The following is a 17,707-nucleotide window of genomic DNA, read 5'->3' on the forward strand; positions in this document are numbered from 1 at the left end:
CTTTTCCACAAACTGTAACTTAGTTTTTGTTACTCAAAGACCCTTTTTCCCTAGAAAGTTTAATAGCTGAATGGTGGCAGATCAAACTTCTGTTTCCTTTTCCCCTGATACTAACAGATCATCTACATACTGCAGCAGTTTGATTCTGGGAGAAAGGGTAATTTCCTCAGGGACTTGTTCCAAGACCTGTCCGAAAAAGTTGGGGGATTCTGTGAATCCTTGGGGCAGAGTAGTCCAGTGAAACTGTTGCTTTCTCCCTGTCATAGGATCCTCCCATTCAAAAGCAAACAGGTCTCGGCTTTCTAATGCCAAAGGGCAAGTCCAAAAGGCATCTTTAAGATCTACTACACTGAACCATTTACGGTCATAGGGAATTTTACTTAACAGTGTGTAAGGATTGGGCACAACCGGGTGATGAGCTTGCACTATCTTGTTTAATTCCCTTAAATCCTGTACTAATCTCCAATTTCCATCTTTCTTTCTGACTGTTAAGATAGGGGTATTATAACAGGACATACGTGGCTCCAAGAGGCCATCCTTCAATAGCCCTTCAATTAGAGGCTGGAGTCCCTTTCTCCCTTCTAGTGATATGGGGTATTGCTTTACACACACAGGCTGACTTTCCTTCCTTAATTCCACCTTCAAAGGGGGTATATTTAACCCTCCCCTGTTTCCCTCCGCAACCCAAACTATCGGGTCTCTCTCTTCCTCATCTTGAATTGTTAATTTGAACAATCGAACTGCCATTCTATTATCCTGTGGGACTATCCCGATCCCTAATGAAATTTGCAAGTCTCTCCCTAGCAAATTCACTTCTGCCTCTGGTACCACTACTAAATCAGCCATAACTTCTCTGTCATTTCCTTGGACCGTTACTTGTTCTACAACAGGAACTGGGAATCCTTCCCCTTTTATTCCGACTATATTAGTTGTAAGTCTTCCTGTTTTACATCCTTGTGGGATCTTTATAACACTTGTCCTTTCCACTCCCAAGTCTACTAAAAATACGTATTCTCCTTTCTGGGGTCCTAATTTTAAATTTATCAAGGGCTCAATATGATGGTTAGACCCCAGAAAATAGAGCCCCTGACACCCCTAGTCTTGAAAATTATCATCCCACACCATCATTTGGAATGCTCTGTTTTCTCTTTGTTGCGCTGGGCACTCCCTCTTGAAATGTCCTTCCCTCCCACAGTAATAACACTGCCTGGGGCCTCCTGTCCAGCCGGAAGAGGCTTCTCTTTGCCCTGGTGTGGTCCTGGCCCCCCCATACCTTGATTTATAATGGGGCATTCGACCTTGATCAGATAACCTTTCCTTCTTTTTCTCAACTTCAGGCTGTCTCTTTATTAACTCCTCAACAGTCACTACCATCAACTTAGCTTTTGCCTTCTGCTTTTCATCATCCCTCCTGACATACACTTTCTGAGCCTCCCGTAATAATTCATTCAAACCTCGATCATGCCAACCCTCCAGTTTTTCCAACTTCTTCTTTATATCTGGCCAAGCCTTTATCACAAAATTCACTTTTAACAATTCCTGCCCTGCATCACTCCCACAGTCTATTCCTGAGTATTGCTGCATATCTTTCCTTAGCCTCTCCAACCACTCTGCAGGTGGCTTCTCTTTTTGCTGTTTCCTTTCAAAAGCTTTTTCAAAATTCTGTCCATTAGGGACGGGTTCCCTTATTCTTCGGATAACCAGCCTTCTATAATCGGACATATTATTCCTCCCCTCCATATCATTTCGGTTCAAAACAGGTCTAACTACAGGAAATTTTTGCTCTACAGGAACTCCTCCTTGAGCATTTGGGGGATTCTCCTGCTCCCAGATCCTGATTCCAGCTGTCCGTATCATTTGTCTCTCCTCTGATGTAAATAGGGCCCCCCAAAGATAAACTGCATTTCATCCCAAGTATAGAGATTGGGGCCTAAAAACTGATCAAGCTGTTCTGACAGTCCCAATGGGTTTTCTAATAACCTCTTCATTTCCTTTTTAAATTCCCGGACCTCAGTGCTGGTCAGGGGCACATTCACAAATCCCACTCCTCCTGGGGCTTCTGGCATGGGTACTTCTCTTAAGGGAAACATTTCTCCTCTAGATGCCTCTTTCAAGGAAGGCAAAGGGAAATTCTGAACATCCCTTTTAATCTGATCCAAATCAGTGGCCTGAGACCTCCATACTTCCCCTGTCAAGGGGGCAGATGGTTCTGCAGGATCATCCTCCCCTCCTGCACTATTTTCTTCACTTCTCTCTTCTTTAGTTTCCCCCATTCCATTTTGATTATTGCATACTTCCCTAGGATTGTATGGGGGTGGTAAATGGTCTAGGGGTTCCCATTTATTCTCTTTGTCCTCTCCGAGGTCCCTTGTAACATACATAGCATGGGACCCCTTTGCGTGTGTACTATAAGCACTCTCCTCTTGACTTACAGGTTTTTTGTTATTTAAGTATAGATTCAAAGCCAGACAAATCCAATCATCTGTCGACCCAAACTTCAGACAGTAAAGTGGGTCAGGCCTAATGGGTTCCTTTACCCACTCAAACCTACAACATTGTCTTTTAATCTCAAAGTATATTGTCTCTGGCCCACTCCTTTCATTAGTATCTGTTAAATTAGTATCTGTTAAAATCCCATTCGCTATTGTCTGTGCCTGAGCCTAGCAGTTGCTGATCTGATAAGAGACACTGGAGCGCAGAGTGTTACTAAATCACTTTGCTATAAAAGGGGGGAGAAAAAAAAAAAAAAAGGAACCCAAACCCTTTTCTTGTAAGATCACACATATACTTTAAAACAACTTTCCCCAAAAAAATTCAAATATTTTCTCTAGGTTAGGGTCGACCAAAAAGTCCACCCCCTCAAACACATGTAAACTGTTGAACAATGAACAATCTCCCTTAAATCTCAGTGTTCTAAGAAGGTGATCAGAGTTTTAAAAGTTTACCAATCAGAGACATGTGCCTTTGTTGCTTAAACTTTTTACACACGACCAATGACCACTGCTACCTTTTCTCTCTCCTTCTCTTCATGTATCTTTTCCACCACTGATCACACTTTCTATTACACATAATACACACACACACACACACTGAGCCTGTGCGTATTGTTCCCAAGTTATACACACACAACAATAAAACTGCCTGCAGAAATAATCGCACAACAAATTTTGGATAAATCAATAGCTGGCACTCCATTAAATTTTTTAAGGATCATTTCCCTCATCTTGACATAATTTACCAGTTTCTGTTCTTGACATGCTGTCTGTGCAACAGGTGTTAGGTTAACAACAGTGTCATAAAAATTCTAAGACAAAACTTACACTCATTTCATTCATCTCCTCCCATCAACTTTAGTTCAAAACCACAATTGCTTCATAGCAGTGCTATGTCTCAGGCACACACATACAGAGTTACAAAGTATACCAAAGTTAAAATCAGTTATCAATATTCGATTTCTCATTATACCTTCCGAGTTCAAAACCAAAATGGCACACAATTCTTGTAACAATTATTAGTAGGGACTCAGAACCACCCCCTACCAAAACCAAGACAGTGGGAACTTTAACCCCTGCTACCAAAACCCAAGAAATGGTATGTTTTCAATCAGTAAGGCTCTTTGAATGATTCTTGAAGAGTCCCTACGGCACTGCAAATTCAAAATTTCCAAAGGCATACTCTGGGTTCCGGTACCCGGTATACCAGCACTGCACAGGACGTCTCCTGGCTAGCCCCAAATTTAATTCAGTTCAAGACTACCTTTATAATCTGCCATGGCCCTTGTCTTTTCCCTGGGTGCTACCTTGCCCCCATTCCCTGAGCGTCACCCCTAAAGGACTGTCGGGTGGAATGCTCAAAGAGGGATCCTCAGATTCCTCTCTCCTTTTTGAACCTCTCTTAGTGAGTCTGTTTCCCATCACACCATTTTCCCCCCCGCAGGACACCGTTCACCTGGAACCCTTTCGCTTTGTCCCTTCACCGGCCAGTCTCCTCGTGGAGATATGGAACCGCGGTTAGGACTCCACAATCGCTTCGCAGGAACCCTGCGTCTCACTCACACACACTTTCAGTCCCGCTCTCCCAGCCGCCCAGATAGTACTTAACAGTCACTTTTCTTACCTGGGCCCTGTGTACAGGATTACTCGGCTGCCGCGCGCAATTCAGATCCGTTAATTCATTAAATTACCTTCTCCCCTTCTTTGCTTCGAGAGTCCTCCGCCCAGACAAGGTTCGCTGCTCCTCTCGGGGCAGGACAGTAGATTGGAGACTGCTAGAAGCAGCAGGGCACGCCTCTCCGCTCCCTCTGTCCCATCCCGCAGAGACAGGATCACTTATCCCAGACGAGCCCCCAAATTGTGAGAAACACTGGTAAAATATTAAAAAGGACAAAGTCTTCGAAGCAAAGATAATAATATTTTTATTTTACAATTCAGCACTGAATTGGATGCCCTTCTAAAATAGGCATAAGGTCCTACAAAAAACAGCGAGCATATATACTAGTTTTAAACAAAGAATATATTCAATCACGTCCAGAGACTCCTGTATATCTTTTCAAGGTTGCTCATCGTATTTTTGGCGTATTCAACCATGTCCAGAGACTCCCATCAGGTTATTGTTGCCAACTGTATCTTGTTAGACAGCTAAGCATCATGTCTGGATATTGTCTACATATTATTTCTTGATACATGACAGATTTATATGACAAGATAATTAAACATGCACACCAGCTGCAGCAAAACTTATCAACTAATTCCCACACAGGCAATCTTGACTCCACTCCTATTACTTCCTAATATTTTCCTTGGCAGTCTATATACTTTGATTATGGTAAGCATCATTTAGGGGTGGAGTTAGAATAATTAACAGAGAGAAGAGAAACAGAGAGGTAGCACTTACAGTGTTGCATTTTGTTCCACACACTACTTGTCAGTAGTTCAACCACTGGGAGGCAAATACTTTATTAAGGGTTCCAAGGTGAAACTGTTTCTCCTTCAGGAGGCTGGGAAGCTGCTGGGCTGCATAGCCTTGTAGCAAGTGGCGATAGCTAGACTCATTCTGCATCTTGACCTCTCTACCTTTCAGGTAGTGCACCAGAGAACTTGTCATTGAGAGGAGTCTTTTCCTTTTGTGAACTGAGCAATCCTACCCATACTGTGGAAAAGAATGATGGAAATTAGATAAAGCAACTAGAACAATCTTAAAACATAACCCTTATAAATTCAAAGACAATCTCAGCAAAACATTGAAGACTTCCAAACTACCCACAGAACACTAGACACAAAGATTAACTTGTAAACGCTGATACAGCCTTCAGAAACATAAAATTAAATATAAATATTTGCTAGACAATTAACACTGCAATGGTATCAGAACCAGGCCTCACACCAGCTGGGCATCGCTGAGACACTAGATGCTCATAGACACAGGGAAAACTGAGGAGCGCTTTTAAGAGAGCGGCCCCGGGCCCCACCATAAGCCCAGCAGCTTCGGGGTGACCACGTGGGGCCGCCGGGACCTAGCACAGCGTCCACGGGCCACCACCGGCCGGCCCGAAGGCAACGGGGAGCAGGAAAACCGGAGGAGGCATTGGGACGGGAAAGTGAGGGAGCTGCCTACTGTATCACACCGAGACACTCCCCGCCACCAGAGCTGGGGCTACTTCTCCCCACCCCTCCATGGATGCATCCTCCAGGCACTGGGACTCCTCTACCCTTCTTCCCCACCAGGACATAGCCACTCCCGGTCAGGATTACCCCTACCCCCGGGCACCGGCACGTTCCACCCCACCGGAGACAAGGGCTTCCCCCCCGCCATACACCCGTTCCCGCTCCCAGTAGCCTACCTGCTCCCCCTGGAGCCCCCCGGGACCCGCAACGGCAGCCGCCACCGCTTTTCGCTTCCTGCTAACTGTTTTCCGCGACATAGTAGAAGGAAACAGAAAAATAAGAGAAAAAGGAGAAAGACGAGTAAAGGAAACCGAGAGCCCAGACAGGGCCCCACATAGAGCAAGACAAAGAGACAGCCGCCCAAGAACACGGCATATAAGCACAGGGAAGCCGAGCCGGGCCGGGCCGGGACTGGCCACTCTCTCCGCCACGGACCCCGCCGACCGCACGTCACGACATTACCCCCAAGCTTGTTTGGGTTTTTTACGACAATCGCGTCGCACCTTTAGGGCGGCTCCCCGGCTGCGCCCGAGAGCCTCGTTTCCTAGCAACCGAAGGAGGCAGGGCGGCGAGCTTGCCCGCCCCTTCGGGGTTGTCACACCAACGGGCCCCGCCCCCCGTTCAATGGGCTTCACAACTGCGCGCTTTCCCTTGTGCCCCCGTCGCTCGTTTGCGGTTCCGTGTCTCACAGTGGCAAAAATTGGGGTAACCCAACCCCAGTTATGGCCGTTTTGCAAGTGACATCGCAGAAGAAAGAAAAAGGTCGAGGAGAAGAGAGGCAAACTGCAAAAAAAGCCAGCACTTGAAACCCTTGGGTGCCTCCAGCCACACAAAATCAGTAAACGTGCTGTTTTCATGATAACGGAAAAAAAATTGTTTTGTGTTTTCATCTAACAAAATGCCAAGACAAGGGTGCTGTGAAAAGCAAACTGAAAAAAACCCACAAACCACCTATAGAAGAACCTTACAGCCCTTCCAGCTTCCCCCAAGGGTGAAAAGCCCATGGGGTAATTGTACTTTGGCTGTTTTCAGCTATGATTTACATCTCCACATCCTCCCTCACGCACACCTGCCACCTGCATTTTGGATAAAACTCCTCCATTTTGGACCAAGGGCCTCTCCAAGGGCCAAAACCTTGTGCCAAAGCTGCTCTTGAGGGTCAGTGCCATGCTCCAGAACATTCATCCCAGTGGGAGGGCCCCCTCCACCATGCCCTAGCTCTGTCAAGGTGGCAGCTAAGGGAAGGGGCCAAGGTGTTCAAGATTAAACTGCCACCTTCACTCAGCGCCAGGGCAGCCTGTGGCTGTGCCCAGTGGGGAGAGGGGCAGGAGGTGGCTTTACTGGCTTTCTATCATGGGTAACCACATCAGTGGACACAGGAAACGCAATGGATGTTGTGAGAAACACTCATTCACTAGTAAAATATTGAAAAGGACAAAGTCTTCAAAGCAAAGGCAATAATAATTTTATTTTACAATCCAGCACTGAATTGGATGCCCTTCTAAAAAAGGCATAACATCTTACAAAAGCAGTGGGTATATATACTATGATGAGGGGATTAAGACACGGACTTCAATCTGATGGATCGAAGACCCCTTATTGAGTTAGCTGTTTCTTTATATACCCTTTTGGGTTATGTAACAGGCTGTCCACGAGGCTATCTACAGTGTATTATTGGCTAAAGGTAGCTGTCCATAAGGCTATTAGTAACATATTATTGGCTAAACAACTGCGCATGCTAAAAAAACAAGTTACACAAAAATTAACTATGTTGATATTTTTCTTCTTTTGTTTTTCTCTCAGTTGGTACTTGTTCCCACCGAACTAGCTCTTGCTTTTGTCTCAACTGTCTCTTCTTCCCACCGAACTGGCTCTTGCTTTCCTCTCAGCTCTCAGTTTCAAGGTCTTGTCAGAGTTGCTTGATATCAACAAGGCCTACAGGATCGAGTCGTTCTTCCCTGTAAAATGTCTCCACAATACTAGTTTTAGACAAAGAACCATATAAATCTTCAAAGAATGCTCATTATTTTTTTGGATTATCCAACCACATCCAGAGACTCACTTCATGTTATCTCCTACAACAGTTGCATCTTACAAGACAATTAAGCATATTAATAAATTCTCACATCCCTAAGAGAGGTTATCTCTTAACCTGAAACAGCTACATCTCACAAGACAGATTTATATGACGAGATAATTACACATACAAGCCAGATGCAGCAAAACTTATCAATTAATTCTCACAATGTCATTGATTTGGACTTCTGTAAAGCCTTTGACACAGTCCCCCACAACATCCTTTTCTTTGGAGGGATATGCATTTGATGGGTGGACTGTTCAGTGGATAAGAAATTGTTTGGATGGTTGTATTCACAGAGTAGTGTTCAACAGCTCAATGTCCAGATGGAGATCCATGACAAGTGGTGTCCCTCAGGGATCCATACTGGAACCAGTGCTGTTTAATATCTTCATCAATTATATTGACAGTGAGATCAAGTGCACCCTCAGCAAGTTTGCAGAGGACACTAAGCTGAGTGGTGTAGTTGCCACACCAGAAGGACGGAATGTCATCCAGAGGGACCTGAACAGGCTGGAGAAGTGGGCCTGTGAGAACCTCATGAGGTTCAACAAGGCCAAGTGCAAGGTCCTACATCTGGACTGGGGAAATCCCCAAATTCAGTACACGATGGGGGATGATGTGACTGAGAGCAGCCCTGCAGAGAAGGACTTGGGGGTGCTGGTCAATGAGAAGCTCAAGATGAGCCGGCAATGTGCACTTGCAGCCCAGAAGGCCAACGGTATCCTGGGCTGCATCAAAAGAAGCATGGCCAGCAGGTTGAGGGAGGTGATTCTGCCCCTGTATTCCTCTCTTGTGAGACCTCACCTGGAGTATTGTGTCCATTTCTGGAATCCTCAACATAAGAGGGATATGTGAAAGAAGACATAAGTCTGAATGTTAACTAAAATATAGAGTTCAGGCAATAAGGAATTTTAATGGGTCTGTGACTATATCTGGCTAAGCCAAGATAACAAGGACTGGTACAACGATAAGAGAAAAAAGAACCAGCTGGGCCAGATATGGCCTTGAAGAGGACCCAGAGAGCCTAAGAGCATGTGCAAGGAAGAAAGATGAAAAGTTCAAATGTGATGATGACTAGTTGCCTTCATCCTCAAAGACCCTATTGACCACTACCACGAGAAAACGCACAAGCACTAAGAGGAGGAGACCTATGATAATGAGTTCCTGTGACTAATCTTACTAATCCTACCTACTTCTCAGAAAAGTCATGACTATGTATGTTAACCCAATGCATATGTATATCACAGCACAATAAATATGTGTCTGCTCTGACTCACGGTGTGCAAGTTTGGAGGAAGCATCCCCCTTGCACCCTGTGCACAGCCACATACCTGCACCTAAATCTGTGTTTGGTGTTGTTATTCTGCAAGTCATATGGAGCTGTTAGAACAGGTCCAGAGGAGGGCCATGGAGGTGATCAGAGGGCTGGAGCACCTCCCATATGAGGACAGGCTGAGAGAGTTGGGCTTGTTCAGCCTGGAGAAGGCTCCGAGGGGATCTTATAGTGGCCTTCCCGTACCTGAAGGGGGCCTACAAGAAAGCTGGGGAGGGACTTTTTACAAGGGCATGTAGTGATAGGATGAGAGGGAATGGCTTCAAGCTGGAGAAAGGTAGATTTAGACTAGACATAAGGAGGAATTTCTTCACCATGAGAGTGGTGAGACACTGGAACAGGTTACCCAGGGAAGCTGTGGCTGCCCCCTCCCTACAAGTGTTCAAGGCCACGGTGGATGGGGCTTTGAGCAGCTTGGTCTGGTGGGAGGCGTCCCTACCCATGGCAGGGGGGTTGGAACTGGATGATCTTTAAGGTCCCTTCCAACACAAACCATTCTATGATTCTATGACAGGGTCTGGGAGAAGGGCAGGGACAAGCCCCGTGACCTCAGCCCCACCCCTCGAGGAAAGAAGCGAGGCTCCCCTCGCTGTTGCGCTGCCCCTCTCCTCGCCGAGGTGACGTCACTGCAAGCACCTTCCGATTGGGCCGGTGGGGGCAAGTGACTTCGCGGCGTGACGCCAGTGCGTCGCCTGGCGAGTAGGAAGGCGGGTAGACAAGATGGCGTTGCCCGGTGGCGGGGCGGCGCCGGTTTCGTAGGGGTGCGCGGTGGGCAGTGACTGCAGGGACAGCCGGTGCCACCGCGCAGGTAATGAGTGGGCCGGGAGGGGCTGGGGGTTTTCGGTCCCCATGGTAGAGGGGCCTATGCAGGGGGGCACAGCCGGCCGCTTCCCGGGCCCTCTTCGCTGCCGCCGGGCCCAAACCTCGCCGCCGCTTCTCCACGTCCTGGGCGAGGGTACCTTCGCAGGCCCGTGGTGATTCACAGTAGGTGTGAGGTGCCGGCGGGGCGGCTGCGGGGCCGCTGGCCTCCCCGCGGGGGAGCTCCGCCGGCCGCGGAGGGGGCGAGCCTGCAGGCCTTGCCTTGGCATGTGGCCTTGCTCCGCCCTGATGGCGTCTCGCTGTTGCTGGTGAGGATGCGTTTAATGGAGGTGAGAACCTACACCAAAAGCTTGGAGGGACGGGTCCCTGGACCCGTGGAGCAGAGGGAGATCAGGCAGGAAAGGTGATGCTCCTTTCTCGATGTTTTGCTTTCTGGCGGCTTTAGGGACTGCCTGTGAGAAACGCACACGATTCAAATAGGTAAAATGAGGCGCTCATTTTGTGAAGCAGCGTTATTTATTTATTTGTGATTGCAATCGCTGGAGCGCCCCCTTTTGGCAAGAAGGAAAGTGCTCAACCTTTGTCGAAAACCAAAGACGTTTATATACCGTTTCTTTTCAATGCAAGACCACCCTCTCCCCAAATTTACAACCCATCGCAAAGCTATTACAAGGCACTTAATAGGCTACTTTTTTCATATTAAATTTTTTTACCCAATGTGTTGTTTATAAGTTCTCACATTCCTGAGCATACCTTGTACTGTACCAGAAAGGTACCAGGAGATAACACTTCTCTTCTCCAAATTACTTGTTCAGCCATTTCTTAGCGAAAAAAGCTTATGCAATCATATTTTGCAAGATTTATAAGTTCAGTTCAGCAATTACAATAGGATGGAACATCTTATTGAAGAGCCCTGTAGCAGTAGGCAACCATCCAAAAAGAGTATTCCACCACTGGTGTTCTCCGTCTTTCTTCATCCGCTCCAAAACACGATGTATTTCTTCTGCATCATGATGTACAGTAATCAGAGTTCTTTGTCCATTTTCTCTGGCCTTCTTCAGCAACTGCTCCAAATCCTTGTGTTCTAATAATTTCTTCACCAGCATAAGATTCATTCTGACATTCAGAGGTAATAAATTTTGAATTAGCGTGTAATTAGATCGTAGTAGCTGATATGATGCAACAGGAGTCACATCCTACTATGTTAGTGAAATTGTAAATGCAGAGATTAGCATGATTACTAGTATTCACAGCAATGTCATCTACAATAATAAAATCACAAAGTGTTCTCATACAAGCACAACCCTTGCCTGTATAAACCAGCACAGTTTCAGGATGTTTGTTAGGGTATATTTCAAAGTGATACACCTTTTGTTCAGTGTCAAGGCAGATGTCTTGAGCTTTGATGGTGTTACTTTCACAAAGGAATCCTTGCTGTTCTCTTACTGTGCAAGTACTTATGTCAATTGTCTGCCATTTCCCTGCCTCACGATAGACCCATGCCCGATGTTCAATTGGATAAAGAACACATCCATTATGGTTTAGGCCTAAAGCAATTATTGGATATATTATATACCCCGAGGCTTGGGTTATGGTCATCACAAAGGCAGTGGTTATATCATTAACCAGGTCATAGGTGAAATTAACCAAATTCCACCAAGATTGGAATTTTCTTTCAAAATCATTTGCATTATCCCAGATGATTTTTCAAATTTCTTTGTGTAGGGTGCCTCCATCCCCTTCCCTTATTATTGCCAATTTCATAGTCTGCATCCATAATTGAGACTGTACACAATTTGGAGCCATAGAAATGTTAGTCTGGAGTGTGTCAAGTGCATTTGCCAGCAACTGATGATCCTTTTCATGAAATTCCTCCCATTGAGGTAATATATCTGAAAATAGCCATTGGTTATTCCTCAACGCTAAAAGAGAAGAGAGTAAGGGATATTCTAACTCGTTCAAGTCTGTAGTCATTGTGGACATCTTATTTCAGAATCAGTACTGTTTAGAACACGCAGTCCTGTTCCTAAAATGCCAGTAGCATCCCTCTTTCTTCAACTTCTTGGAGAAAGAGTTTGCTTGTGTAACCAGGCTCTCTATCCTATATAGGAAGTTTTCAGGAATGGGGTACAAGCAGGCTGAATTACAGAAATACTGCCTTTTGTTAGTAATTCTATTTGCTTAAGAGACCATACGGAGTTAAGCAACATCTGTTGTTGCCCTGTATTCTTGACTATGTAAAGATCTGTGTTAGACACATGGGGAGTCAATTGAATACAAGGTTGAGTGGGTGCCAATAGTTGCTCGAACTGACTTGAACACCAGGCAGAAATGGATGTTAGAATTGGTCCAGAAGCAAGTTATAAGCCTTGGGTGCAATAAGATAGAAGTATACTAACATTCATGTCCAAAAGGACAAGCCTGTACTTGATCCTTTAACTCGTCCCCAACATACTTTACAGTAATCTGTGAGGCTGCTGCACGTTCAGTGTGGTTTTTAATCTCGCATCTTATTGAAATAATGTCCCCATTGTTCCCTGTTAAAGAGGGAATTTGTTGGCCTTTATCCTCTTCTTCTATGTCCCATTCCTGTCTAGGAAAAGTGAAATTATTTCTCAATGCCACTATAGATAGACTTGGCATGTACCCAGTACAAATACATGGATCCACAGCCATCCTGTAATACACATATCCCATATGTCAATCATAAATTCAAATATCAACTCTGTATCTTTATAACCTTAATTGCAATATACAAGTATAGGTTTTGTGAAAGTGAAATTGTACCAGCAGTCTAGTTTCGATTCAGTTATTTTATAGCAATCAATATTAGGATTTTCTGGTTTATCACCCGTAATATATATAGTTTTAATTTCTGCAGGTCTATGGTAAGTGAGCCCATTAACTACTCAGTGTCCAACTTGTATTTTCTCTCCTGGCACAACACAGAGTTTAGCTGCTTGATAAGAGTTGTCCCATCCTCACTCTTGTTCTGTATACATTTCAGTCCTGTAAATAACTATGGTAGCCAATTCAGATCTTTGTACTCCCAAACGCCCGGAATGATTAATGTGAGCTTGGGACCATGGCCATTGAACAATCTCTTCAATTATATGTGTTTTGCTTCCTGGCAGTTGCAGAGTGAGAGTATTCTCAGGAATAGAGGTTGGTTCAGAAAGAGAAGGCACTGTGGTGGAGACAGATGTGTTTATGATCTGGTATGTTCTAAACATAAATGAAAGCCCAAAGTTTTGGTGGAACCAATGACAAATTACAAGAACAGGACTTGTTAGCATGAAATTATGCCAACAATCTGGTTCTTGATTGGCACAAAACACCTTGCACTTATTCATAAGTTCTTTTACAGGTGTAATAGATATCTGGGATGCATTTTTGTAGGTTGTTCCTTTTATCATTCTGCAACTTACTTGGATTTCCTCTCCAATTTTCCCCACTAGGGAGAATACTCTATTAAGTCCATCCCAGACCCACTCTTGTTTAGAGTATGCCTCATCTTCACACATAACCACAGTAATCAAATTCAAGTCCCAATATCCAGTATCAGCTGGACTAATCCCTGCAATTACAGTGTATTGAGTATGTGCATGCAGCCATGGCCACCTCAGGTCTTCCTGACTACAGGCTTTCCCTATTACAATCAACAGAAATATTATCTCCTTCATTACAAATTTTGTTTATCCCATTAAAATATATTTCTTAGTGCTGAGTCTAACCTGCACTTTGTCCTTCAATTTGGACTATAATAATTTGCACTCGTTTGCCAAATGCCTGATTCAATCTATAAACAATAGATTGGTTTACAATTTTAGCTCATTTAAGAAAACAAAAGCCACAAACCAACAAAAGCTTTTAACTGTTATTTCCTCATAAAAGCATTTGTATCCTTTTACTGGTCCTCTTGGCCAATTCCCAGTTTTCCAAAATTGGATTTACTGATTCACACTTTCCCCTAATGATAGATCCACCCAAATTTCCCTATGGCATCTTAATACTACCCCTAGGGGGAAGTATACTGCTGGAGAAGCCTTTGAATTCCCCAGCTAGACCAAAAACCTGGGAATTTAGGTTTGCAGATTATTATTCCAAGTACAATCACACAATTAAGAACACCAACAATGCCCCTTTGGGACACTTCAGGTGCATATATGCTAGTCCTTCTTTCCAGTCACAGGTTACATTCATTCTCCCCAGTTCTCCAGTGTGAAGGCTATTGATCTTTTTCCTCCTGTGGATCTTCTGTTCCCCAAGTACTGGGATCTGTCGAGGCTTTTACTTGTGTATAGTGAGTCCACCCCTTTTCTGCAGTTCTCATGGCCGTTTCAGTGGTTAACAGTACCTGAAATAGTCCTTTCCACTTGGGTTGAAGCTTTGACTCCTTTCAAGTGCATATCAGGACCCAGTTTCCCACCTGGAATGAGTGTACTGGAAATTCCAAAGGTGAGGTTTGGGCCAACAGTCCATGAACCTTAAGAGATGATAAGGAAGAAGACAACTCAAGTATATAGTTCTTAAGAAACTTATCTTTTGTTTCGAGAGTAGGCACCTCACCACTCACCCCTAGGTATAGTGATCCAAGCAGTATTTCATGTGGTGATACTCCTAGGTCCTTCCTAGGAGCAGTCCAAATCCTGAGGAGAGCTAAAGGCAAACATTTTGCCTATGGTAATTTGTTTCTAGTACCAATTTTGACAGTTTTTTTTTTAATGTCCGATTCATTCATTCTACTTTTCCTGAGGAGGGAGGATGCCATGGAGCATGAAACTCCCATTTTGTCCCTAAAATTGTAATTAATTCCTGTAGGATATGCAAAGTAAAGTGACTTCCCCTGTCTGAATTTATATTTTCCACAGTCCCATATCTAGGGATTATTTGTTCTAGAATTGTTTTCGTCATTACACTGGCTGGTACTGATACAGAAGGAAAAGCTTCCACCCATCCTGACAAATGATCTACTAATACTAACAGATATTTAAATCTTCCTATTTACGGCAATTCAGTAAAATCTACTTGAATGCTCTGAAAAGGTCCAAGTCCTGGTTCTTGTCCACCCAAAGGTTGTCTACTCATAGCTTTCTTATTTACTCACTGACATGTTACACAACTGTTACATATTTACTTAGCTATTGTATACAATCCTATACAGGCATATTTTCTCAAAGCATTGCACATTGCCTGAACTCCCCAGTGACTTCCTTGATGCAGAATAGCTAAAATTTCTCTCATCACTGGTTTGTTTACCAGTTCTCTTCCATCAGGGAGAATCCACTGTCCTTCCGACTCCTCTGCCCCTAACTCCTTGAAAGCTGTTATCTCCTTTTTGCTGAGTATTTATTTTTCAGGCAGAGATTTTATTTCCAGCACTAGAGACAACTTCATTATCGTTTCAGAGTACAAAGCAGCCTCCTTTGCTTTCTCATCAGCAACTCTATTTCCTTGTTCTACTAAAGAGTTTCCTCTTTGATCTCCCTTTACATGTATCACAGCAATTTCATCAGGTAGTAATAAGTTTTCTAAAACCTGTCTGATTAATTCCTCATGAGCCAATCCTTTTCCTCTGCTATTTATTGAACCCCTTTCTTCCCAAATTTTTCCAAATGTGTGTACCACCCCATATGCATATTGTGAATCTGTATACACATTCCCCTGTCTTCCTTGTAATAATTTCAATGCTTGATTCAAGGCATACAGTTCACAAATTTAAGCTGACCAGTTACTGGGTCAAGTTCCCATTTCTTCCACTTTCCTGTCTGTCCCATTGATAACTGCATAACTATTACATCTTTTTCCGCTTATGACTCTGGATGATCCATCTATAAACAATATTTCCCCTTCATCTAAGGGTACATCTTGCAGATCTAACCTTATTTTTGTTTAGTGATTTAGTCCATCTATATTGCTGTTTGCGTCCTGTTTCTGGGTCTTCCCATTCAAATGCAAAAAGATCCCTGCTATCTGTATCCAGGGGGCAAGTCTATTACACCGAACCATTTATGTTCATATGGAATTTTACTCATAAGAGTATAAGAATTAGGAACTACAGGGTGACACTTTATCACTATTTCATTAATCTTTCTCAGATCTTGCACTAACCGTACGAGCCATCTGATTTCCTTACTGGAAAAATCAGGGTATTGTATGGCAACATACATGGTTCTAAAAGACCATCCTTAATCAGTGTTTGTACCACGGGCTTAAAACCCATTTTTCTTTCTAAAGGGATGGGATATTGTTGCTGTTTCACTATTTCACTCCCCTCTTGAACAGTTATTTTTAAGGAAGTAATATTGAGAACTCTTCTATTTCCTTCCCTCACTCACACTTTTGGATTTATTTCTTTTTCATCATCCCTTGTTAATAAGTTCATCGACACTTTTATTCCCTTTTCACAAGTTCTCAATTGCAATCCTAATTTGACTATTAAATCTCTCCCTAACAAATTGGTCCCTGCCTCAGGCACATATAACAAATGTCTAGTAACAGTTTTAGTTTCCCATTTTAATTCAGCCATTTCAAAAAAGTGATACCACCATTCCCAATCCTTCTACCCCAGTTATTTTTAGAGTATCACTAGTCAAATTAAGTCCAGGTATTTTATAAGCTAAGGATGGTTTAGCTTCTCCTGTGTCCACTAAAAACACAATATCTTCCCCATAAGGCCCCACCTTCAAATGTATCAAGGCCTTTTGGTGGGACCCATCCTCAGAGAACCCCTGATCCCCCTATTCAGAATCTATAATCATGAGCAGCCAGTCTTCCCTTTTTACCTTGGGGCATTCTCTTTTAAGGTGGCCCGCTTGTCCGCATTGATAACATTTTTCCTGTATCTGGTTTTGTGGTGGTCCGGGAAAGGACCACCTTTTCTCATTCCTTACATTCCTGTCATTTCTATTCCCTCTCCCTTGGTTCCACCCCCCACCTTGCTTCCCTTGAATTCCCTTTTTCTGCTGGGGTTCTATTCCCTGTTTCACTATGTGATTTATGGTAGACATCATCATTTTTGCCTTCTGCTTTTGCTTTTCCTCTTCCCTTCTAACACACACTTTTTGTGTTTCCTGCAAAATATTTTCCAATGATTGCTCATTCCACTCTTCTGTTTTCTGAAGCTTTTTCTGCATATCTGGCCAGGATTTTGTGACAAAGTTAACTTTCAACAGCCCCTGAGCCACTGGTTCATTAGGATCTAGCCTTGAATACTTTTGCAGTTGAACTTTAAGCCTCCCCAAGAATTCAGTGGGAGTTTCATCCTTGCCTTGCTGAATTTCATAGAATCATAGAATAACCAGATTGGAAGAGACGCACCGGATCATCGAGTCCGGGACTGAGGTGTTGCCACCTTGATTCCTACAATAATTCTCTCTTGTAAATCCTTCATATGTTCTCTATATGCTGGATTGTTATTGTTCCAGTGTGGGTCTGCTATGGGGTACTTGTTTTCTGCTGGAATAACCCCTTGTCCTGGTGGATGCAGTCTCTCCCACTCCTGCATATCAGCTCGCCTTATCATCCCTCGTTCCTCTCTGTTAAACAAAATGCTCAGAATGGACATCATTTCAGCCCAGGAGTAAAAACTGGGTCCCAGGAATTGATCAAATTGCTCAGCTAACCCAATGGGATCTTCCATCAGGGATTTAATTTCCTTTTAAAATCTTCTCACCTCCCCACTAGTTAGGGGAGCAGTCATAAACCCTATCACTGTTGGGACTTTAAGGGGTACATGGAGGTGTTAGCAGGGTCAGTATGTCTGCGGTTAGTTTCAGAGAAAGGAACATTAACAATATCTCTCTGGCACTG

The 17,707-nt window shown here is 43.9% G+C and overlaps 1 protein-coding gene and 1 long non-coding RNA gene across 2 annotated transcripts in view; one reads left to right on the top strand and one right to left on the bottom strand.

The window, feature by feature from the left end:
* Positions 1-4,294: 4,294 nt before the first annotated feature.
* On the bottom strand, positions 4,295-6,106 carry LOC138733839 (uncharacterized). The gene is made up of 3 exons (XR_011339474.1): positions 5,840-6,106; positions 4,894-5,148; positions 4,295-4,362 (listed from the first exon to the last, which is right to left on the bottom strand). It is a non-coding gene; the product is annotated as an uncharacterized lncRNA (long non-coding RNA).
* Positions 6,107-9,781: 3,675 nt separating this feature from the next.
* The window catches only part of LOC138733829 (ubiquitin-associated protein 1-like), a 97,822-nt gene continuing 89,896 nt past the window's right edge, over positions 9,782-17,707 (top strand). Inside the window, exon 1 of the mRNA XM_069881326.1 lies at positions 9,782-9,884. The gene's annotated coding sequence lies outside the window, so the exon portion shown is untranslated. The remainder of the gene's footprint in view (positions 9,885-17,707) is intronic.

Source organism: Phaenicophaeus curvirostris (genome assembly GCF_032191515.1).
Source record: "Phaenicophaeus curvirostris isolate KB17595 chromosome W unlocalized genomic scaffold, BPBGC_Pcur_1.0 scaffold_35, whole genome shotgun sequence".
Classification (NCBI taxonomy): Eukaryota; Metazoa; Chordata; class Aves; order Cuculiformes; family Cuculidae; genus Phaenicophaeus; species Phaenicophaeus curvirostris.